We start from the raw sequence: 22,848 nt of genomic DNA on the forward strand, positions 1-22,848 counted from the left end.
TTTTTTGAATCCGAAATACTTCATGAAAATTTTCAACTTTTTTGAAGCCGAAATACTGTCATGAAAATGTTCAACTTTTTTGAAGCCGAAATACTGTCATGAAAATTTTCAACTTTTTTGGAGCCGAAATACTGTCATGAAAATGTTCAACTTTTTTGAAGCCGAAATCTTTTCATGAAAATGTTCAACTTTTTTGAATCTGAAATACTTCATGAAAATGGTCGACTTTTTTAAAACCGAAATCCTGTCGTGAAAATTTTCAACTTTTTTAATCCGAAATACTTCATGAAAATGTTCACCTTTTTTGAAGCTGAATTTCTTCATGAAAATTTTCAACTTTTTTGAAGCCCAAATTCTTCATGAACATTTTCAACTTTTTTGAAGCCGAATTTCTTCTTGGAAATTTTCAACTTTTTTCAAGCCGAAATCTTTTTACAAAAATGTTCAACTTTTTTGAAGCTGAAATACTTCATGAAAATGTTCGACTTTTTTAAAGCCGAAATACTGTCATGAAGATTTTCAACTTTTTTGAAGCCGAAATACTTCATGAAAATGTTCGACTTTTTTAAAGCCGAAATCCTGACGTGACAATTTTCAACTTTTTTAAATCCAAAATACTTCATGAAAATTTTCAACTTTTTTGAAACCCAAATACTGTCATGAAAATGTTCAACTTTTTTGAAACCCAAATACTTCATGAAAATGTTCGAATTTTTTAAAGCCGAAATCCTGTCGTGAAAATTTTCAACTTTTTTGAAGCCCAAATACTTCATGAAAATTTTTAACTTTTTTGAAGCCCAAATACTTCATGAACATTTTCAACTTTTTTGAAGCCGAAATACTGTCATGAAAATGTTCAACTTTTCTGAAGACGAAATCTTTTCATAAAAATTTTCAACTTTTTTGAAGCCGAAATACTTCATGAAAATGTTCGACTTTTTTAAAGCCGAAATCCTGTCGTGAAAATTTTCAACTTTTTTGAATCCAAAATACTTCATGAAAACTTTCAACTTTTTTGAAACCCAAATACTTCATGAAAATTTTCAACTTTTTTGAAGCCGAAATCTTTTCATCAAAATTTTCAACTTTTTTTGAATCCGAAATACTTCATGAAAATGTTCAACTTTTTTGAAGCCGAAATACTGTCATGAAAATGTTCAACTTTTTTGAAGCCGAAATACTGTCATGAAAATTTTCAACTTTTTTGAAGCCGAAATCTTTTCATGAAAATTTTCAACTTTTTTGAAGCTGAAATACTTCATGAAAATGTTCGACTTTTTTGAATCCGAAATACTTCATGAAAATTTTCAACTTTTTTGGAGCCGAAATACTGTCATGAAAATTTTCAACTTTTTTGAAGCCGAAATCTTTCCATTGAAATATTCAACTTTTTTGAAGCCGAAATCTTTTCATGAAAATGTTCAACTTTTTTGAATCTGAAATACTTCATGAAAATGTTCGACTTTTTTAAAGCCGAAATACAGTCATGAAAATTTTCAACTTTTTTGAAGCCCAAATATTTCATGAAAATTTTCACCTTTTTTGAAGCCGAAATACTTCATGAAAATGTTAAACATTTTTGAAGCCGAAATACTTCATGAAAATTTTCAACTTTTTTGGAACTGAAATCTTTTCCTGAAAATGTTCAACTTTTTTGAAGCTGAAATACTTCATGAAAATGTTCGACTTTTTTGAAGCCGAAATACTGTCATGAAAATGTTCAACTTTTTTGAAGCTGAATTACTTCATGAAAATGTTCGACTTTTTTAAAGCCGAAATCCTGTCGTGAAAATTTTCAACTTTTTTGAAGCCCAAATACTTCATGAACATTTTCAACTTTTTTGAATCCGAAATACTTCATGAAAATGTTCAACTTTTTTGAATCCGAAATACTTCATGAAAATGTTCGACTTTTTTAAAGCCGAAATACTGTCATGAAGATTTTCAACTTTTTTGAAGCCGAAATACTTCATGAAAATGTTCGACTTTTTTAAAGCCGAAATCCTGACGTGACAATTTTCAACTTTTTTAAATCCAAAATACTTCATGAAAATTTTCAACTTTTTTGAAACCCAAATACTGTCATGAAAATGTTCAACTTTTTTGAAACCCAAATACTTCATGAAAATGTTCGAATTTTTTAAAGCCGAAATCCTGTCGTGAAAATTTTCAACTTTTTTGAAGCCCAAATACTTCATGAAAATGTTTAACTTTTTTGAAGCCCAAATACTTCATGAACATTTTCAACTTTTTTGAAGCCGAAATACTGTCATGAAAATGTTCAACTTTTCTGAAGACGAAATCTTTTCATAAAAATTTTCAACTTTTTTGAAGCCGAAATACTTCATGAAAATGTTCGACTTTTTTAAAGCCGAAATCCTGTCGTGAAAATTTTCAACTTTTTTGAATCCAAAATACTTCATGAAAACTTTCAACTTTTTTGAAACCCAAATACTTCATGAAAATTTTCAACTTTTTTGAAGCCGAAATCTTTTCATCAAAATTTTCAACTTTTTTGAATCCGAAATACTTCATGAAAATTTTCAACTTTTTTGAAGCCGAAATACTGTCATGAAAATGTTCAACTTTTTTGAAGCCGAAATACTGTCATGAAAATTTTCAACTTTTTTGAAGCCGAAATCTTTTCATGAAAATTTTCAACTTTTTTGAAGCTGAAATACTTCATGAAAATGTTCGACTTTTTTGAATCCGAAATACTTCATGAAAATTTTCAACTTTTTTGGAGCCGAAATACTGTCATGAAAATGTTCAACTTTTTTGAAGCCGAAATCTTTTCATGAAAATGTTCAACTTTTTTGAATCTGAAATACTTCATGAAAATGGTCGACTTTTTTAAAACCGAAATCCTGTCGTGAAAATTTTCAACTTTTTTAATCCGAAATACTTCATGAAAATGTTCACCTTTTTTGAAGCTGAATTTCTTCATGAAAATTTTCAACTTTTTTGAAGCCCAAATTCTTCATGAACATTTTCAACTTTTTTGAAGCCGAATTTCTTCTTGGAAATTTTCAACTTTTTTCAAGCCGAAATCTTTTTACAAAAATGTTCAACTTTTTTGAAGCTGAAATACTTCATGAAAATGTTCGACTTTTTTAAAGCCGAAATACTGTCATGAAGATTTTCAACTTTTTTGAAGCCGAAATACTTCATGAAAATGTTCGACTTTTTTAAAGCCGAAATCCTGACGTGACAATTTTCAACTTTTTTAAATCCAAAATACTTCATGAAAATTTTCAACTTTTTTGAAACCCAAATACTGTCATGAAAATGTTCAACTTTTTTGAAACCCAAATACTTCATGAAAATGTTCGAATTTTTTAAAGCCGAAATCCTGTCGTGAAAATTTTCAACTTTTTTGAAGCCCAAATACTTCATGAAAATTTTTAACTTTTTTGAAGCCCAAATACTTCATGAACATTTTCAACTTTTTTGAAGCCGAAATACTGTCATGAAAATGTTCAACTTTTCTGAAGACGAAATCTTTTCATAAAAATTTTCAACTTTTTTGAAGCCGAAATACTTCATGAAAATGTTCGACTTTTTTAAAGCCGAAATCCTGTCGTGAAAATTTTCAACTTTTTTGAATCCAAAATACTTCATGAAAACTTTCAACTTTTTTGAAACCCAAATACTTCATGAAAATTTTCAACTTTTTTGAAGCCGAAATCTTTTCATCAAAATTTTCAACTTTTTTTGAATCCGAAATACTTCATGAAAATGTTCAACTTTTTTGAAGCCGAAATACTGTCATGAAAATGTTCAACTTTTTTGAAGCCGAAATACTGTCATGAAAATTTTCAACTTTTTTGAAGCCGAAATCTTTTCATGAAAATTTTCAACTTTTTTGAAGCTGAAATACTTCATGAAAATGTTCGACTTTTTTGAATCCGAAATACTTCATGAAAATTTTCAACTTTTTTGGAGCCGAAATACTGTCATGAAAATGTTCAACTTTTTTGAAGCCGAAATCTTTTCATGAAAATGTTCAACTTTTTTGAATCTGAAATACTTCATGAAAATGGTCGACTTTTTTAAAACCGAAATCCTGTCGTGAAAATTTTCAACTTTTTTAATCCGAAATACTTCATGAAAATGTTCAACTTTTTTGAAGCCGAAATCTTTTCATGAAAATTTTCAACTTTTTTGAAGCTGAAATATTTCATGAAAATTTTCACCTTTTTTGAAGCTGAATTTCTTCATGAAAATTTTCAACTTTTTTGAAGCCCAAATTCTTCATGAACATTTTCAACTTTTTTGAAGCCGAATTTCTTCTTGGAAATTTTCAACTTTTTTCAAGCCGAAATCTTTTTACAAAAATGTTCAACTTTTTTGAAGCTGAAATACTTCATGAAAATTTTCAACTTTTTTGAAGCCGAATTTCTTCATGAATATTTTCAATTGACCCACCCCCCCTTACGAAAAAGTTGAAAAAGACGATACACCCACCCCCTTGCGACAACTTTACTTCATGAACTTTTTTGAAGCCGAAATACTTCATGAACATTTTCAATTGACCCACCCCCCCTTACGAAAAAGTTGAAAAAAGACGAAACACTTGCGAAAACTTTTTTGAAGCCGAATTTCTTCATGAATATTTTCAAATGACCCACCCCCCCTTACGAAAAAGTTGAAAAAAGACAATACACCCACCCCTTGCGAAAACTTTTTTGAAGCCGAATTTCTTCATGAAAATTTTCAACTTTTTTGAAGCCCAAATACTTCATGAAAAATTTCAACTTTTTTGAAGCCGAAATCTTTTCATGAAAATGCTCGAATTTTTTAAAGCCGAAATCCTGTCGTGAAAATTTTCAACTTTTTTGAAGCCCAAATACTTCATGAAAATGTTCGACGTTTTTAAAGCCAAAATCCTGTCGTGAAAATTTTCAACTTTTTTGAAGCCGAAATCTTTTCATGAAAATTTTCAACTTTTTTGAAGCCGAAATCTTTTCATGAAAATTTTCAACTTTTTTGAATCCGAAATACTTCATGAAAATTTATAACTTTTTTGAAACCCATATACTTCATGAAAATTTTCAACTTTTTTGAAGCCGAAATCTTTTCATGAAAATTTTCAACTTTTTTGAATCTGAAATATTTCATGAAAATGTTCGACTTTTTTAAAGCCGAAATCCTGTCGTGAAAATTTTCAACTTTTTTGAATCCGAAATACTTCATGAAAATGTTCAACTTTTTTGAAGCCGAAAACTTTTCATGAAGATTTTCAACTTTTTTGAAGCCAAAATACTTCATGAAATGTTCAAATTTTTTGAATCCGAAATACTTCATGAAAATTTTCAACTTTTTTGAAGCCAAAATACTTCATGAAAATGTTCAACTTTTTTGAAGCCAAAATCTTTTCATGAAGATTTTCAACTTTTAGAAGCCAAAATACTTCATGAAAATGTTCAACTTTTTTGAAGCCGAAATCTTTTCATGAAAATTTTCAACTTTTTTGAAGCCGAAATCGTTTCATGAAAATTTTCAACTTTTTTGAAGCCGAAATCTTTTCATGAAAATTTTCAACTTTTTTGACTCGGAAATCCTGTCGTGAAAATTTTCAACTTTTTTGAATCCCAAATACTTCATGAAAATGTTGAACTTTTTTGAAGCCGAAATCTTTTCATGAAAATTTTCAACTTTTTTGAAGCCGAAATCTTTTCATGAAAATTTTCAACTTTTTTGACTCAGAAATCCTGTCGTGAAAATTTTCAACTTTTTTGAATCCCAAATACTTCATGAAAATGTTCGACTTTTTTAAAGCCGAAATCCTGTCGTGAAAATTTTCAACTTTTTTGAAGCCCAAATTCTTCATGAAAATTTTCAACTTTTTTGAAGCAAAAATCTTTTCATGAAAATTTTCAACTTTTTTGAATCCGAAATAGTTCATGAAAATTTTCAACTTTTTTGAAGCCGAAATACTTCATGAAAATGTTCGACTTTTTTAAAGCCGAAATCCTGTCGTGAAAATTTTCAACTTTTTTGAATCCAAAATACTTCATGAAAATTTTCAACTTTTTTGAAACCCAAATACTTCATGAAAATTTTCAACTTTTTTGAAGCCGAAATCTTTTCATGAAAATGTTCGACTTTTTTAAAGCCGAAATCCTGTCGTGAAAATTTTCAACTTTTTTGAAGCCCAAATACTTCATGAACATTTTCAACTTTTTTGAATCCGAAATAATTCATGAAAATGTTCAACTTTTTTGAATCCGAAATACTTCATGAAAATGTTCGACTTTTTTAAAGCCGAAATACTGTCATGAAGATTTTCAACTTTTTTGAAGCCGAAATACTTCATGAAAATGTTCGACTTTTTTAAAGCCGAAATCCTGACGTGACAATTTTCAACTTTTTTAAATCCAAAATACTTCATGAAAATTTTCAACTTTTTTGAAACCCAAATACTTCATAAAAATGTTCAACTTTTTTGAAGCCGAAATCTTTTCATGAAAATTTTCAACTTTTTTGAATCTGAAATACTTCATGAAAATTTTCAACTTTTTTGAAGCCGAAATACTTCATGAAAATGTTCAACTTTTTTGAAACCCAAATACTTCATGAAAATGTTCGAATTTTTTAAAGCCGAAATCCTGTCGTGAAAATTTTCAACTTTTTTGAAGCCCAAATACTTCATGAAAATTTTTAACTTTTTTGAAGCCCAAATACTTCATGAACATTTTCAACTTTTTTGAAGCCGAAATACTGTCATGAAAATGTTCAACTTTTCTGAAGACGAAATCTTTTCATAAAAATTTTCAACTTTTTTGAATCCGAAATACTTCATGAAAATGTTCGACTTTTTTAAAGCCGAAATCCTGTCGTGAAAATTTTCAACTTTTTTGAATCCAAAATACTTCATGAAAACTTTCAACTTTTTTGAAACCCAAATACTTCATGAAAATTTTCAACTTTTTTGAAGCCGAAATCTTTTCATGAAAATTTTCAACTTTTTTGAATCCGAAATACTTCATGAAAATTTTCAACTTTTTTGAAGCCGAAATACTGTCATGAAAATGTTCAACTTTTTTGAAGCCGAAATACTGTCATGAAAATTTTCAACTTTTTTGAAGCCGAAATCTTTTCATGAAAATTTTCAACTTTTTTGAAGCTGAAATACTTCATGAAAATGTTCGACTTTTTTGAATCCGAAATACTTCATGAAAATTTTCAACTTTTTTGAAGCCGAAATACTGTCATGAAAATGTTCAACTTTTTTGAAGCCGAAATACTGTCATGAAAATTTTCAACTTTTTTGAAGCCGAAATCTTTTCATGAAAATTTTCAACTTTTTTGGAACTGAAATCTTTTCCTGAAAATGTTCAACTTTTTTGAAGCTGAAATACTTCATGAAAATGTTCAACTTTTTTAAAGCCGAAATACTGTCATGAAAATTTTCAACTTTTTTGAAGCCCAAATACTTCATGAAAATGTTAAACTTTTTTGAAGCTGAAATATTTCATGAAAATTTTCACCTTTTTTGAAGCCGAATTTCTTCATGAAAATTTTCAACTTTTTTGAAGCCCAAATTCTTCATCAACATTTTCAACTTTTTTGAAGCCGAATTTCTTCATGGAAATTTTCAACTTTTTTGAAGTCCAAATACTTCATGAAAATTTTCAACTTTTTTGAAGCCGAAATCTTTCCATTAAAATATTCAACTTTTTTGAAGCCGAAATCTTTTCATGAAAATGTTCAACTTTTTTGAATCTGAAATACTTCATGAAAATGGTCGACTTTTTTAAAACCGAAATCCTGTCGTGAAAATTTTCAACTTTTTTAATCCGAAATACTTCATGAAAATGTTCAACTTTTTTGAAGCCGAAATCTTTTCATGAAAATTTTCAACTTTTTTGAAGCTGAAATATTTCATGAAAATTTTCACCTTCTTTGAAGCTTAATTTCTTCATGAAAATTTTCAACTTTTTTGGAGCCCAAATTCTTCATGAACATTTTCAACTTTTTTGAAGCCGAATTTCTTCTTGGAAATTTTCAACTTTTTTCAAGCCGAAATCTTTTTACAAAAATGTTCAACTTTTTTGAAGCTGAAATACTTCATGAAAATTTTCAACTTTTTTGAAGCCGAATTTCTTCATGAATATTTTCAATTGACCCACCCCCCCTTACGAAAAAGTTGAAAAAGACGATACACCCACCCCCTTGCGACAACTTTACTTCATGAACTTTTTTGAAGCCGAAATACTTCATGAACATTTTCAATTGACCCACCCCCCCTTACGAAAAAGTTGAAAAAAGACGAAACACTTGCGAAAACTTTTTTGAAGCCGAATTTCTTCATGAATATTTTCAAATGACCCACCCCCCCTTACGAAAAAGTTGAAAAAAGACAATACACCCACCCCTTGCGAAAACTTTTTTGAAGCCGAATTTCTTCATGAAAATTTTCAACTTTTTTGAAGCCCAAATACTTCATGAAAAATTTCAACTTTTTTGAAGCCGAAATCTTTTCATGAAAATGTTCGAATTTTTTAAAGCCGAAATCCTGTCGTGAACATTTTCAACTTTTTTGAAGCCCAAATACTTCATGAAAATGTTCGACGTTTTTAAAGCCAAAAACCTTTCGTGAAAATTTTCAACTTTTTTGAAGCCGAAATCTTTTCATGAAAATTTTCAACTTTTTTGAAGCCGAAATCTTTTCATGAAAATTTTCAACTTTTTTGAATCCGAAATACTTCATGAAAATTTATAACTTTTTTGAAACCCATATACTTCATGAAAATTTTCAACTTTTTTGAAGCCGAAATCTTTTCATGAAAATTTTCAACTTTTTTGAATCTGAAATATTTCATGAAAATGTTCGACTTTTTTAAAGCCGAAATCCTGTCGTGAAAATTTTCAACTTTTTTGAATCCGAAATACTTCATGAAAATTTTCAACTTTTTTGAAGCTGAAATACTTCATGAAAATGTTCAACTTTTTTGAAGCCGAAAACTTTTCATGAAGATTTTCAACTTTTTTGAAGCCAAAATACTTCATGAAATGTTCAAATTTTTTGAATCCGAAATACTTCATGAAAATTTTCAACTTTTTTGAAGCCAAAATACTTCATGAAAATGTTCAACTTTTTTGAAGCCAAAATCTTTTCATGAAGATTTTCAACTTTTAGAAGCCAAAATACTTCATGAAAATGTTCAACTTTTTTGAAGCCGAAATCTTTTCATGAAAATTTTCAACTTTTTTGAAGCCGAAATCGTTTCATGAAAATTTTCAACTTTTTTGAAGCCGAAATCTTTTCATGAAAATTTTCAACTTTTTTGACTCAGAAATCCTGTCGTGAAAATTTTCAACTTTTTTGAATCCCAAATACTTCATGAAAATGTTGAACTTTTTTGAAGCCGAAATCTTTTCATGAAAATTTTCAACTTTTTTGAAGCCGAAATCTTTTCATGAAAATTTTCAACTTTTTTGACTCAGAAATCCTGTCGTGAAAATTTTCAACTTTTTTGAATCCCAAATACTTCATGAAAATGTTCGACTTTTTTAAAGCCGAAATCCTGTCGTGAAAATTTTCAACTTTTTTGAATCCAAAATACTTCATGAAAATTTTCAACTTTTTTGAAACCCAAATACTTCATGAAAATTTTCAACTTTTTTGAAGCCGAAATCTTTTCATGAAAATTTTCAACTTTTTTGAAGCCGAAATACTTCATGAAAATGTTCGACTTTTTTAAAGCCGAAATCCTGTCGTGAAAATTTTCAACTTTTTTGAATCCGAAATACTTCATGAAAATTTTCAACTTTTTTGAAACCCATATACTTCATGAAAATTTTCAACTTTTTTGAAGCCGAAATCTTTTCATGAAAATTTTCAACTTTTTTGAAGCTGAAATATTTCATGAAAATGTTCGACTTTTTTAAAGCCGAAATCCTGTCGTGAAAATTTTCAACTTTTTTGAATCCGAAATACTTCATGAAAATTTTCAACTTTTTTGAAGCTGAAATACTTCATGAAAATGTTCAACTTTTTTGAAGCCGAAAACTTTTCATGAAGATTTTCAACTTTTTTGAAGCTGAAATACTTCATGAAAATGTTCGACTTTTTTAAAGGCGAAATCCTGTCTTGAAAATGTTCAACTTTTTTGAATCCGAAATACTTCATAAAAATTTTCAACTTTTTTGAAGCCAAAATACTTCATGAAATGTTCAAATTTTTTGAATCCGAAATACTTCATGAAAATTTTCAACTTTTTTGAAGCCAAAATACTTCATGAAAATGTTCAACTTTTTTGAAGCCAAAATCTTTTCATGAAGATTTTCAACTTTTTTGAAGCCAAAATACTTCATGAAAATGTTCAACTTTTTTGAAGCCGAAATCTTTTCATGAAAATTTTCAACTTTTTTGAAGCCGAAATCTTTTCATGAAAATTTTCAACTTTTTTGAAGCCGAAATCTTTTCATGAAAATTTTCAACTTTTTTGACTCAGAAATCCTGTCGTGAAAATTTTCAACTTTTTTGAATCCCAAATACTTCATGAAAATGTTCGACTTTTTTAAAGCCGAAATCCTGTCGTGAAAATGTTCGACTTTTTTGAAGCCCAAATTCTTCATGAAAATTTTCAACTTTTTTGAAGCCGAAATCTTTTCATGAAAATTTTCAACTTTTTTGAAGCCGAAATCTTTTCATGAAAATTTTCAACTTTTTTGAAGCTGAAATATTTCATGAAAATGTTCGACTTTTTTAAAGCCGAAATCCTGTCGTGAAAATTTTCAACTTTTTTGAATCCGAAATACTTCATGAAAATTTTCAACTTTTTTGAAGCTGAAATACTTCATGAAAATGTTCAACTTTTTTGAAGCCGAAAACTTTTCATGAAGATTTTCAACTTTTTTGAAGCTGAAATACTTCATGAAAATGTTCGACTTTTTTAAAGGCGAAATCCTGTCTTGAAAATGTTCAACTTTTTTGAATCCGAAATACTTCATAAAAATTTTCAACTTTTTTGAAGCCAAAATACTTCATGAAATGTTCAAATTTTTTGAATCCGAAATACTTCATGAAAATTTTCAACTTTTTTGAAGCCAAAATACTTCATGAAAATGTTCAACTTTTTTGAAGCCAAAATCTTTTCATGAAGATTTTCAACTTTTTTGAAGCCAAAATACTTCATGAAAATGTTCAACTTTTTTGAAGCCGAAATCTTTTCATGAAAATTTTCAACTTTTTTGAAGCCGAAATCTTTTCATGAAAATTTTCAACTTTTTTGAAGCCGAAATCTTTTCATGAAAATTTTCAACTTTTTTGACTCAGAAATCCTGTCGTGAAAATTTTCAACTTTTTTGAATCCCAAATACTTCATGAAAATGTTCGACTTTTTTAAAGCCGAAATCCTGTCGTGAAAATGTTCGACTTTTTTGAAGCCCAAATTCTTCATGAAAATTTTCAACTTTTTTGAAGCCGAAATCTTTTCATGAAAATTTTCAACTTTTTTGAAGCTGAAATACTTCATGAAAATGTTCGACTTTTTTAAAGCCGAAATCCTGTCGTGAAAATTTTCAACTTTTTTGAAGCCGAAATCTTTTCATGAAAATTTTCAACTTTTTTGACTCAGAAATCCTGTCGTGAAAATTTTCAACTTTTTTGAATCCCAAATACTTCATGAAAATGTTCGACTTTTTTAAAGCCGAAATCCTGTCGTGAAAATTTTCAACTTTTTTGAAGCCCAAATTCTTCATGAAAATTTTCAACTTTTTTGAAGCAAAAATCTTTTCATGAAAATTTTCAACTTTTTTGAAGCCGAAATCTTTTCATGAAAATTTTCAACTTTTTTGAAGCTGAAATACTTCATGAAAATGTTCGACTTTTTTGAATCCGAAATACTTCATGAAAATTTTCAACTTTTTTGGAGCCGAAATACTGTCATGAAAATGTTCAACTTTTTTGAAGCCGAAATCTTTTCATGAAAATGTTCAACTTTTTTGAATCTGAAATACTTCATGAAAATGGTCGACTTTTTTAAAACCGAAATCCTGTCGTGAAAATTTTCAACTTTTTTAATCCGAAATACTTCATGAAAATGTTCAACTTTTTTGAAGCCGAAATCTTTTCATGAAAATTTTCAACTTTTTTGAAGCTGAAATATTTCATGAAAATTTTCACCTTTTTTGAAGCTGAATTTCTTCATGAAAATTTTCAACTTTTTTGAAGCCCAAATTCTTCATGAACATTTTCAACTTTTTTGAAGCCGAATTTCTTCTTGGAAATTTTCAACTTTTTTCAAGCCGAAATCTTTTTACAAAAATGTTCAACTTTTTTGAAGCTGAAATACTTCATGAAAATTTTCAACTTTTTTGAAGCCGAATTTCTTCATGAATATTTTCAATTGACCCACCCCCCCTTACGAAAAAGTTGAAAAAGACGATACACCCACCCCCTTGCGACAACTTTACTTCATGAACTTTTTTGAAGCCGAAATACTTCATGAACATTTTCAATTGACCCACCCCCCCTTACGAAAAAGTTGAAAAAAGACGAAACACTTGCGAAAACTTTTTTGAAGCCGAATTTCTTCATGAATATTTTCAAATGACCCACCCCCCCTTACGAAAAAGTTGAAAAAAGACAATACACCCACCCCTTGCGAAAACTTTTTTGATGCCGAATTTCTTCATGAAAATTTTCAACTTTTTTGAAGCCCAAATACTTCATGAAAAATTTCAACTTTTTTGAAGCCGAAATCTTTTCATGAAAATGTTCGAATTTTTTAAAGCCGAAATCCTGTCGTGAACATTTTCAACTTTTTTGAAGCCCAAATACTTCATGAAAATGTTCGACGTTTTTAAAGCCAAAATCCTTTCGTGAAAATTTTCAACTTTTTTGAAGCCGAAATCTTTTCATGAAAATTTTCAACTTTTTTGAAGCCGAAATCTTTTCATGAAAATTTTCAACTTTTTTGAATCCGAAATACTTCATGAAAATTTATAACTTTTTTGAAACCCATATACTTCATGAAAATTTTCAACTTTTTTGAAGCCGAAATCTTTTCATGAAAATTTTCAACTTTTTTGAATCTGAAATATTTCATGAAAATGTTCGACTTTTTTAAAGCCGAAATCCTGTCGTGAAAATTTTCAACTTTTTTGAATCCGAAATACTTCATGAAAATTTTCAACTTTTTTGAAGCTGAAATACTTCATGAAAATGTTCAACTTTTTTGAAGCCGAAAACTTTTCATGAAGATTTTCAACTTTTTTGAAGCCAAAATACTTCATGAAATGTTCAAATTTTTTGAATCCGAAATACTTCATGAAAATTTTCAACTTTTTTGAAGCCAAAATACTTCATGAAAATGTTCAACTTTTTTGAAGCCAAAATCTTTTCATGAAGATTTTCAACTTTTAGAAGCCAAAATACTTCATGAAAATGTTCAACTTTTTTGAAGCCGAAATCTTTTCATGAAAATTTTCAACTTTTTTGAAGCCGAAATCGTTTCATGAAAATTTTCAACTTTTTTGAAGCCGAAATCTTTTCATGAAAATTTTCAACTTTTTTGACTCAGAAATCCTGTCGTGAAAATTTTCAACTTTTTTGAATCCCAAATACTTCATGAAAATGTTGAACTTTTTTGAAGCCGAAATCTTTTCATGAAAATTTTCAACTTTTTTGAAGCCGAAATCTTTTCATGAAAATTTTCAACTTTTTTGACTCAGAAATCCTGTCGTGAAAATTTTCAACTTTTTTGAATACCAAATACTTCATGAAAATTTTCAACTTTTTTGAAGCAAAAATCTTTTCATGAAAATGTTCAACTTTTTTGAATCCGAAATAGTTCATGAAAATTTTCAACTTTTTTGAAGCCGAAATACTTCATGAAAATGTTCGACTTTTTTAAAGCCGAAATCCTGTCGTGAAAATTTTCAACTTTTTTGAATCCAAAATACTTCATGAAAATTTTCAACTTTTTTGAAACCCAAATACTTCATGAAAATTTTCAACTTTTTTGAAGCCGAAATCTTTTCATGAAAATTTTCAACTTTTTTGAAGCCGAAATACTTCATGAAAATGTTCGACTTTTTTAAAGCCGAAATCCTGTCGTGAAAATTTTCAACTTTTTTGAATCCGAAATACTTCATGAAAATTTTCAACTTTTTTGAAACCCATATACTTCATGAAAATTTTCAACTTTTTTGAAGCCGAAATCTTTTCATGAAAATTTTCAACTTTTTTGAAGCTGAAATATTTCATGAAAATGTTCGACTTTTTTAAAGCCGAAATCCTGTCGTGAAAATTTTCAACTTTTTTGAATCCGAAATACTTCATGAAAATTTTCAACTTTTTTGAAGCTGAAATACTTCATGAAAATGTTCAACTTTTTTGAAGCCGAAAACTTTTCATGAAAATTTTCAACTTTTTTGAAGCCCAAATACTTCATGAAAAATTTCAACTTTTTTGAAGCCGAAATCTTTTCATGAAAATGTTCGAATTTTTTAAAGCCGAAATCCTGTCGTGAACATTTTCAACTTTTTTGAAGCCCAAATACTTCATGAAAATGTTCGACGTTTTTAAAGCCAAAATCCTTTCGTGAAAATTTTCAACTTTTTTGAAGCCGAAATCTTTTCATGAAAATTTTCAACTTTTTTGAATCCGAAATACTTCATGAAAATTTATAACTTTTTTGAAACCCATATACTTCATGAAAATTTTCAACTTTTTTGAAGCCGAAATCTTTTCATGAAAATTTTCAACTTTTTTGAATCTGAAATATTTCATGAAAATGTTCGACTTTTTTAAAGCCGAAATCCTGTCGTGAAAATTTTCAACTTTTTTGAATCCGAAATACTTCATGAAAATTTTCAACTTTTTTGAAGCTGAAATACTTCATGAAAATGTTCAACTTTTTTGAAGCCGAAAACTTTTCATGAAGATTTTCAACTTTTTTGAAGCCAAAATACTTCATGAAATGTTCAAATTTTTTGAATCCGAAATACTTCATGAAAATTTTCAACTTTTTTGAAGCCAAAATACTTCATGAAAATGTTCAACTTTTTTGAAGCCAAAATCTTTTCATGAAGATTTTCAACTTTTAGAAGCCAAAATACTTCATGAAAATGTTCAACTTTTTTGAAGCCGAAATCTTTTCATGAAAATTTTCAACTTTTTTGAAGCCGAAATCGTTTCATGAAAATTTTCAACTTTTTTGAAGCCGAAATCTTTTCATGAAAATTTTCAACTTTTTTGACTCAGAAATCCTGTCGTGAAAATTTTCAACTTTTTTGAATCCCAAATACTTCATGAAAATGTTGAACTTTTTTGAAGCCGAAATCTTTTCATGAAAATTTTCAACTTTTTTGAAGCCGAAATCTTTTCATGAAAATTTTCAACTTTTTTGACTCAGAAATCCTGTCGTGAAAATTTTCAACTTTTTTGAATCCCAAATACTTCATGAAAATTTTCAACTTTTTTGAAGCAAAAATCTTTTCATGAAAATGTTCAACTTTTTTGAATCCGAAATAGTTCATGAAAATTTTCAACTTTTTTGAAGCCGAAATACTTCATGAAAATGTTCGACTTTTTTAAAGCCGAAATCCTGTCGTGAAAATTTTCAACTTTTTTGAATCCAAAATACTTCATGAAAATTTTCAACTTTTTTGAAACCCAAATACTTCATGAAAATTTTCAACTTTTTTGAAGCCGAAATCTTTTCATGAAAATTTTCAACTTTTTTGAAGCCGAAATACTTCATGAAAATGTTCGACTTTTTTAAAGCCGAAATCCTGTCGTGAAAATTTTCAACTTTTTTGAATCCGAAATACTTCATGAAAATTTTCAACTTTTTTGAAACCCATATACTTCATGAAAATTTTCAACTTTTTTGAAGCCGAAATCTTTTCATGAAAATTTTCAACTTTTTTGAAGCTGAAATATTTCATGAAAATGTTCGACTTTTTTAAAGCCGAAATCCTGTCGTGAAAATTTTCAACTTTTTTGAATCCGAAATACTTCATGAAAATTTTCAACTTTTTTGAAGCTGAAATACTTCATGAAAATGTTCAACTTTTTTGAAGCCGAAAACTTTTCATGAAGATTTTCAACTTTTTTGAAGCTGAAATACTTCATGAAAATGTTCGACTTTTTTAAAGGCGAAATCCTGTCTTGAAAATGTTCAACTTTTTTGAATCCGAAATACTTCATAAAAATTTTCAACTTTTTTGAAGCCAAAATACTTCATGAAATGTTCAAATTTTTTGAATCCGAAATACTTCATGAAAATTTTCAACTTTTTTGAAGCCAAAATACTTCATGAAAATGTTCAACTTTTTTGAAGCCAAAATCTTTTCATGAAGATTTTCAACTTTTTTGAAGCCAAAATACTTCATGAAAATGTTCAACTTTTTTGAAGCCGAAATCTTTTCATGAAAATTTTCAACTTTTTTGAAGCCGAAATCTTTTCATGAAAATTTTCAACTTTTTTGAAGCCGAAATCTTTTCATGAAAATTTTCAACTTTTTTGACTCAGAAATCCTGTCGTGAAAATTTTCAACTTTTTTGAATCCCAAATACTTCATGAAAATGTTCGACTTTTTTAAAGCCGAAATCCTGTCGTGAAAATGTTCGACTTTTTTGAAGCCCAAATTCTTCATGAAAATTTTCAACTTTTTTGAAGCCGAAATCTTTTCATGAAAATTTTCAACTTTTTTGAAGCTGAAATACTTCATGAAAATGTTCGACTTTTTTAAAGCCGAAATCCTGTCGTGAAAATTTTCAACTTTTTTGACTCCGAAATCTTGTCGTGAAAATTTTGAACTTTTTTGAAGCAAAAATCTTTTCATGAAAATTTTCAACTTTTTTGAAGCCGAAATACTTCATGAAAATGTTCGACTTTTTTAAAGCCGAAATCCTGTCGTGAAAATTTTCAACTTTTTTGAATCCAAAATACTTCATGAAAATTTTCAACTTTTTTGAAACCCAAATACTTCATGAAAATTTTCAACTTTTTTGAAGCCGAAATCTTTTCATGAAAATTTTCAACTTTTTTGAAGCCGAAATACTTCATGAAAATGTTCGACTTTTTTAAAGCCGAAATCCTGTCGTGAAAATTTTCAACTTTTTTGAATCCAAAATACTTCATGAAAATTTTCAACTTTTTTGAAACCCAAATACTTCATGAAAATTTTCAACTTTTTTGAAGCCGAAATCTTTTCCTGAAAATTTTCAACTTTTTTGAAGCCGAAATCTTTTCATGAAAATTTTCAACTTTTTTGACTCAGAAATCCTGTCGTGAAAATTTTCAACTTTTTTGAATCCCAAATACTTCATGAAAATGTTCGACTTTTTTAAAGCCGAAATCCTGTCGTGAAAATTTTCAACTTTTTTGAAGCCCAAATTCTTCATGAAAATTTTCAACTTTTTTGAAACCCATATACTTCATGAAAATGTTCAACTTTTTTGAAGCCGAAATCTTTTCATGAAAATTTTCAACTTTTTTGAAGCCGAAATCTTTTCATGAAAATTTTCAACTTTTTTGAAGCTGAAATACTTCATGAAAATGTTCGACTTTTTTAAAGCCGAAATCCTGTCGTTAAAATTTTCTACTTTTTTGACTCCGAAATCTTGTCGTGAAAATTTTCAACTTTTTTGAAGCCCAAATTCTTCATGAAAATGTTCAACTTTTTTGAAGCAAAAATCTTTTCATGAAAATTTTCAACTTTTTTGAATCCGAAATACTTCATGAAAATTTTCAACTTTTTTGAAGCCGAAATCTTTTCATGAAAATTTTCAACTTTTTTGAATCCGAAATATTTCATGAAAATCTTCAACTTTTTTGAAGCCGAAATCTTTCCATTGAAATATTCAACTTTTTTGAAGCCGAAATCTTTTCATGAAAATGTTCAACTTTTTTGAATCTGAAATACTTCATGAACATGTTCGACTTTTTTAAAGCCGAAATACAGTCATGAAAATTTTCAACTTTTTTGAAGCCCAAATATTTCATGAATATTTTCACCTTTTTTGAAGCCGAAATACTTCATGAAAATGTTAAACATTTTTGAAGCCGAAATACTTCATTAAAATTTTAAACTTTTTTGGAACTGAAATCTTTTCCTGAAAATGTTCAACTTTTTTGAAGCTGAAATAATTCATGAAAATGTTCGACTTTTTTGAAGCCGAAATACTGTCATGAAAATGTTCAACTTTTTTGAAGCTGAATTACTTCATGAAAATGTTCGACTTTTTTAAAGCCGAAATCCTGTCGTGAAAATTTTCAACTTTTTTGAAGCCCAAATACTTCATGAACATTTTCAACTTTTTTGAATCCGAAATACTTCATGAAAATGTTCAACTTTTTTGAATCCGAAATACTTCATGAAAATGTTCGACTTTTTTAAAGCCGAAATACTGTCATGAAGATTTTCAACTTTTTTGAAGCCGAAATACTTCATGAAAATGTTCGACTTTTTTAAAGCCGAAATCCTGACGTGACAATTTTCAACTTTTTTAAATCCAAAATACTTCATGAAAATTTTCAACTTTTTTGAAACCCAAATACTTCATAAAAATGTTCAACTTTTTTGAAGCCGAAATCTTTTCATGAAAATTTTAAACTTTTTTGAAGCCGAAATACTTCATGAAAATGTTCGACTTTTTTAAAGCCGAAATCCTGTCGTGAAAATTTTCAACTTTTTTGAATCCAAAATACTTCATGAAAATTTTCAACTTTTTTGAAACCCAAATACTTCATGAAAATGTTCGACTTTTTTAAAGCCGAAATCCTGTCGTGAAAATTTTCAACTTTTTTGAAGCCCAAATTCTTCATGAAAATTTTCAACTTTTTTGAAACCCATATACTTCATGAAAATGTTCAACTTTTTTGAAGCCGAAATCTTTTCATGAAAATTTTCAACTTTTTTGAAGCCGAAATCTTTTCATGAAAATTTTCAACTTTTTTGAAGCTGAAATACTTCATGAAAATGTTCGACTTTTTTAAAGCCGAAATCCTGTCGTTAAAATTTTCTACTTTTTTGACTCCGAAATCTTGTCGTGAAAATTTTCAACTTTTTTGAAGCCCAAATTCTTCATGAAAATGTTCAACTTTTTTGAAGCAAAAATCTTTTCATGAAAATTTTCAACTTTTTTGAATCCGAAATACTTCATGAAAATTTTCAACTTTTTTGAAGCCGAAATCTTTTCATGAAAATTTTCAACTTTTTTGAATCCGAAATATTTCATGAAAATTTTCAACTTTTTTGAAGCCGAAATCTTTCCATTGAAATATTCAACTTTTTTGAAGCCGAAATCTTTTCATGAAAATGTTCAACTTTTTTGAATCTGAAATACTTCATGAACATGTTCGACTTTTTTAAAGCCGAAATACAGTCATGAAAATTTTCAACTTTTTTGAAGCCCAAATATTTCATGAATATTTTCACCTTTTTTGAAGCCGAAATACTTCATGAAAATGTTAAACATTTTTGAAGCCGAAATACTTCATTAAAATTTTAAACTTTTTTGGAACTGAAATCTTTTCCTGAAAATGTTCAACTTTTTTGAAGCTGAAATAATTCATGAAAATGTTCGACTTTTTTGAAGCCGAAATACTGTCATGAAAATGTTCAACTTTTTTGAAGCTGAATTACTTCATGAAAATGTTCGACTTTTTTAAAGCCGAAATCCTGTCGTGAAAATTTTCAACTTTTTTGAAGCCCAAATACTTCATGAACATTTTCAACTTTTTTGAATCCGAAATACTTCATGAAAATGTTCAACTTTTTTGAATCCGAAATACTTCATGAAAATGTTCGACTTTTTTAAAGCCGAAATACTGTCATGAAGATTTTCAACTTTTTTGAAGCCGAAATACTTCATGAAAATGTTCGACTTTTTTAAAGCCGAAATCCTGACGTGACAATTTTCAACTTTTTTAAATCCAAAATACTTCATGAAAATTTTCAACTTTTTTGAAACCCAAATACTTCATAAAAATGTTCAACTTTTTTGAAGCCGAAATCTTTTCATGAAAATTTTAAACTTTTTTGAATCTGAAATACTTCATGAAAATTTTCAACTTTTTTGAAGCCGAAATACTGTCATGAAAATGTTCAACTTTTTTGAAACCCAAATACTTCATGAAAATGTTCGACTTTTTTAAAGCCGAAATCCTGTCGTGAAAATTTTCAACTTTTTTGAAGCCCAAATACTTCATGAAAATTTTCAACTTTTTTGAAGCCGAAATCTTTTCATGAAAATTTTCAACTTTTTTGAAGCTGAAATACTTCATGAAAATGTTCGACTTTTTTGAATCCGAAATACTTCATGAAAATTTTCAACTTTTTTGAAGCCGAAATCTTTCCATTAAAATATTCAACTTTTTTGAAGCCGAAATCTTTTCATGAAAATGTTCAACTTTTTTGAATCTGAAATACTTCATGAAAATGTTCGACTTTTTTAAAGCCGAAATACAGTCATGAAAATTTTCAACTTTTTTGAAGCCCAAATATTTCATGAAAATTTTCACCTTTTTTGAAGCCGAAATACTTCATGAAAATGTTAAACATTTTTGAAGCCGAAATACTTCATGAAAATTTTCAACTTTTTTGGAACTGAAATCTTTTCCTGAAAATGTTCAACTTTTTTGAAGCTGAAATACTTCATGAAAATGTTCAACTTTTTTAAAGCCGAAATACTGTCATGAAAATTTTCAACTTTTTTGAAGCCCAAATACTTCATGAAAATGTTAAACTTTTTTGAAGCTGAAATATTTCATGAAAATTTTCACCTTTTTTGAAGCCGAATTTCTTCATGAAAATTTTCAACTTTTTTGAAGCCCAAATTCTTCATCAACATTTTCAACTTTTTTGAAGCCGAATTTCTTCATGGAAATTTTCAACTTTTTTGAAGTCCAAATACTTCATGAAAATTTTCAACTTTTTTGAAGCCGAAATCTTTCCATTAAAATATTCAACTTTTTTGAAGCCGAAATCTTTTCATGAAAATGTTCAACTTTTTTGAATCTGAAATACTTCATGAAAATGGTCGACTTTTTTAAAACCGAAATCCTGTCGTGAAAATTTTCAACTTTTTTAATCCGAAATACTTCATGAAAATGTTCAACTTTTTTGAAGCCGAAATCTTTTCATGAAAATGTTCAACTTTTTTGAAGCTGAAATATTTCATGAAAATTTTCACCTTTTTTGAAGCTGAATTTCTTCATGAAAATTTTCAACTTTTTTGAAGCCCAAATTCTTCATGAACTTTTTCAACTTTTTTGAAGCCGAATTTCTTCTTGGAAATTTTCAACTTTTTTCAAGCCGAAATCTTTTTACAAAAATGTTCAACTTTTTTGAAGCTGAAATACTTCATGAAAATTTTCAACTTTTTTGAAGCCGAATTTCTTCATGAATATTTTCAATTGACCCACCCCCCCTTACGAAAAAGTTGAAAAAGACGATACACCCACCCCCTTGCGACAACTTTACTTCATGAACTTTTTTGAAGCCGAAATACTTCATGAACATTTTCAATTGACCCACCCCCCCTTACGAAAAAGTTGAAAAAAGACGAAACACTTGCGAAAACTTTTTTGAAGCCGAATTTCTTCATGAATATTTTCAAATGACCCACCCCCCCTTACGAAAAAGTTGAAAAAAGACAATACACCCACCCCTTGCGAAAACTTTTTTGAAGCCGAATTTCTTCATGAATATTTTCAACTTTTTTGAAGCCCAAATACTTCATGAAAATTTTCAATTGACCCACCCCCCCTTACGAAAAAGTTGAAAAAAGACGAACCACCCCCCCTTGCGAAAACTTTTTTGGAGCCAAATTTCTTCATGAAAATTTTCTACTTTTTTGAATCCGAATTTCTTCATGAAAATGTTTCACTTTTTTGAAGCCGAAATACTTCATGAAAATTTTGGACATCTGAATATGTCTCTATATGATAAAAAAAAAATATATGATCAAAAAAATGAAAAAGCTTACAGCACCTGGTATTCCCAGGCGGTCTCCCATCCAAGTACTAACCAGGCCCGACCCTGCTTAGCTTCCGAGATCGGGCGTGTTCAGGGTGGTATGGCCGTAAGCCATTATTGTGTGCAGAAAGGGGCCTTTTAAAGATGTCATGCCCTTGATTCTGGCTGAATTTTTGGACATGTGAATATTTCTCTATATGATAAAAAAAAAACATGTGATCAAAAAAATGAAAAAGCTTAAAGCACCTGGTGTTCCCAAGCAGTCTCCCATCCAAGTACTAACCAGGCCCGACCCTGCTTAGCTTCCGAGATCGGACGAGTTCAGGGTGGTATGGCTGTAAGCCATTATTGTGTGCAGCAAGGGGCCTTTTAAAGATGTCATCCCATTGATTCTGGCTGAATTTTTGGACATGTGAATATGTCTCTATATGATAAAAAAAAAAACATATGATCAAAAAAATGAAAAAGCTTACAGCACCTGGAATTCCCAGGCGGTCTCCCATCGAAGTACTAACCAGGCCCGACCCTGCTTAGCTTCCGAGATTGGATGAGATCGGGCGTGTTCAGGGTGGTATGGCCGTAAGTCATTATTGTGTGCAGACAGGGGCCTTTTAAAGATGTCATGCCCTTGATTCTGGCTGAATTTTTGGACATGTGAATATGTCTCTCTATGATAAAAAAAAAAACATATGATCAAAAAAATGAAAAAGCTTACAGCACCTGGTATTCCGAGGCGGTCTCCCATCCAAGTACTAACCAGGCCCGACCCTGCTTAGCTTCCGAGATCTGACGAGATCTGGCGTGTTCAGGGTGGTATGGCTGTAAGCCATTATTGTGTGCAGTAAGGGGCCTTTTAAAGATGTCATGCCCTTGATCCTGGCTGAATTTTTGGACATGTGAATA

General features: G+C 29.0%; 2 non-coding genes and 2 pseudogenes across 2 annotated transcripts; all 4 read right to left on the minus strand.

Moving 5' to 3' along the window:
* Positions 1 to 21,948: 21,948 nt before the first annotated feature.
* LOC132976546 (5S ribosomal RNA) lies at positions 21,949 to 22,057 on the minus strand (annotated as a pseudogene).
* Positions 22,058 to 22,179: 122 nt separating this feature from the next.
* On the minus strand, positions 22,180 to 22,288 carry LOC132976123 (5S ribosomal RNA; annotated as a pseudogene).
* A 123-nt stretch (positions 22,289 to 22,411) lies between these two features.
* On the minus strand, positions 22,412 to 22,530 carry LOC132976407 (5S ribosomal RNA). Its single transcript, XR_009673549.1, has one exon. It is a non-coding gene; the product is annotated as a 5S ribosomal RNA (ribosomal RNA).
* Positions 22,531 to 22,653: 123 nt separating this feature from the next.
* LOC132976411 (5S ribosomal RNA) lies at positions 22,654 to 22,772 on the minus strand. Its single transcript, XR_009673553.1, has one exon. It is a non-coding gene; the product is annotated as a 5S ribosomal RNA (ribosomal RNA).
* Between the last annotated feature and the right edge of the window lie 76 nt (positions 22,773 to 22,848).

This window comes from Labrus mixtus, chromosome 6, assembly GCF_963584025.1.
Source record: "Labrus mixtus chromosome 6, fLabMix1.1, whole genome shotgun sequence".
Lineage (NCBI taxonomy): Eukaryota > Metazoa > Chordata > Actinopteri > Labriformes > Labridae > Labrus > Labrus mixtus.